We start from the raw sequence: 2,807 nt of genomic DNA, 5'->3' as shown, positions 1-2,807 counted from the left end.
ATGAGAATAAATTTCTGTTTGTTAAAGCCACCCACTTATGGTATTTCTATGACAGCAGCACTAGATAACTGAGATTCTGAGGAATGGAATATGGGGCTCCCCCCACCAGAAGGAATCCAGCCAAAGGGTCGAGTATCTCTGGGGTTTATTGGGCAAATCCTGCCTTCTGGTTTATTGGCAGGTATACTGCTTAAAGTGTCTGTTTTGTCTTCTCTCTGCTCTCTTTATTTTCACTGTTCATTCATCCAACATGTATTTATCGAGCTCCTACTATGTGCCAAGCTAAGGAGCTCTGGTGGCAAAGTGCCTAAGACATTTGACTGCTGACTAGAACATCAGTGGTTCAAACCCACCAGCCAATCCATGGAAAAAAGATTTACTGCCTAGAAACCCAAAGGGGGTAGCTATGAATTGGAATCAACTTGATTTCAGTGAGTTTGTTTTTTTTTTAGAGTGTATGTGCCAAACTTATTTGGATGCATCAGGAAAGACCAATAGCTTGAAAACATCATTTTTGGTAAAGTAGAATGTCAATGAGATGAATTGACATGACAGCCACAACAATGGCTCAAACATACCAACAATCACGAAGATGATTCAAGACTGGGCAACATTTTGTTCTGTTATATATATATCACCATGAGTTGGAGATGACTCGATGGCAACTGAGAACATGTGATAAGCACTGTTCTAAGGGCTAGACATACAATGGTCATTAGAATCAGGCAGCACCTCATGCATGGGGGGGGCAGATAATGGTCAGTCAATCACACAAATGACTGTGAAATTATAGTCATTTCACATTCCTGAGGGTGTGTGACAGGGAACTTGATCTAGTAGGAGGGTAAAGGAAGATTTCCTCAAGGAACTGACATCTGATCTGAGGTCTCAAAGGGTTAACCAGCCAAGAGGGTAGGATGAGCATCTCAAGCCAAGGGAACAGCAATGTGCCATTCTTATGGCTAGAAGGAGCAGAGTGCGTTAAACAAAGACACAAAGGCCAGTGGATCTTGGCCAAAGAGACGGAGGGGAGTATGGTGCAGGAGGAGACTGGAGAAGCAGGAACGAGTTGACTACACAGGGCTTGAGGGCTATACTAAAGATGGTTTTATCTCTGTGGGTGATATAGTCAGGTTTGCATTTTGAAAAGCCCATGTTGGCTGTTTCAGGTGGCGAGTGAATTAGAGGTAGGTGAGTGGAGATGTGAAGGCCTGTTGGGTTTCATTGGTCCTGATGAGGCTGGTGGCAGTGGGACTGAGTGATGACAGATGGGCAGAAGCAAGCAGATGGTAAATTTACAGGGATCTCAGACTCAAGAAGTTAGACCACCATGAGTAGTGAGGAAAAGTGGCCTTTGAAGCTGGGTGGTGGGGCTTTTGTCTGAGATGGGGAACCTTGGGAGAGGACCAGATGCAGGGAGGATGTCAGGAGTGGAATTGTGGACATATTCAGTGTGATGGGACTTAGATCTAGATGAAATCATGGAGGAAGAGAGCATGAAGTGAGAAGAGAAGGCCCAGGACCAAGCTCTGGGAAAGGGCAACATCCAACGGCTGGGCAGAGGACAGTGAGTTAGTTGAAAAAGGGACAGAAACACAGGGAGCAGCCTTGGAAGATAAAGGATGAGTGGTCTCTGGGAGAGGCAGTGGTCAACTGCTGAGAAGCTCTGGGGGCAGAAAAGTCCACTGCTACCCTCCTCTCTCTAGGGCTTCCATCACCTCTATCTTTTTAGGTCTCTTCAACAGTCCTACAAACAGGAAAGGGGGAGCTTACCCCCTTGGAAGGAAGAGTAAGAAGCTACTCAGAGGTCAGGAGATTGGCCAAAGGCCATGCAATCAGCAGAGGGCGCTGCTGGGTCTCAACCCCATTCACATCTTTTGCATTTATTTCCCCAACCACTACCCCTCCCTCTCAGATGCCTCCCCCTCACCCCTACCCCCCAGCAGTTCCATTCCATGCCACTTCTTGTTGACAGAAAGCACCAGAGAGGGTCAGATCTGTGGCTTTAAGGGATCCCACAGGCTCTGTGTCTCTGAGCCTAGCTGGGAGGAAGGCAGGCTGAGTCAAGGTAATATTGTAACCTCTCTCTTGAGAGGCAGTGTAGTGCAGGGTCAAGGGTACAGGCTGGAGGCCTGGCTTTTCACCCACCCTCCCGTTCATTCATATTCATTTACTCAATATATTTTGGGAGACCCCTATGTGCTAGGCATAATTTCTAGCTGAGTGGCCTTTGGTAGGCACTGTACTTCTTTGAGCCTCTGCTTCTGTCTCTGCAAAGTTTCACATGTTGTTATGGGTTCCTGCAGGTGAGGCACCTGGCACATAATAGGTACTCATTAAAGGTTAGTTACCTTTCCTTTCCTTCATCCTGCAGAACCCATGAGAGGGAGAGAGACTCACACCCTATAGCAACACCCTCATCTTGCTCAGAGGACTCATATGCTCTTACATGCACACATCTATGCACATAAGTGCACACATCCCCATATGTCTCTGTGTGTGACTCCTAGGGCCAGCACCAGTGTAAGTTTTGAACCCATGGGATACTGCAAGTGTAGCCCAGGGCAGTCTTGCACATCCTCTGAGGATGCTGAGCACAGAGCAGGTTGTTCTGACTCAGGCTTGAGGACTCTGCAGTGCCCCATTCTGTCCACCACATGCTCTGGGAATCCCCAGACTCCAGGCGGGCATGTCCTTGGTGGCTCTGGGGGTTGGGTCCATAGTGGCTCAAGGGCTCAAATCCTTAGTGGCTTGGAAGTGTATCTTCAGTATTCTGGGGCTGGGCCCTGCATGGTTCTGGGCCAGGT

This window comes from Orycteropus afer, unplaced genomic scaffold (assembly GCF_000298275.1).
Source record: "Orycteropus afer afer isolate SDZICR_OR568_19922 unplaced genomic scaffold, OryAfe1.0 scaffold00573, whole genome shotgun sequence".
Classification (NCBI taxonomy): domain Eukaryota; kingdom Metazoa; phylum Chordata; class Mammalia; order Tubulidentata; family Orycteropodidae; genus Orycteropus; species Orycteropus afer.
Note: the sequence above shows the minus strand (reverse complement) of the source record.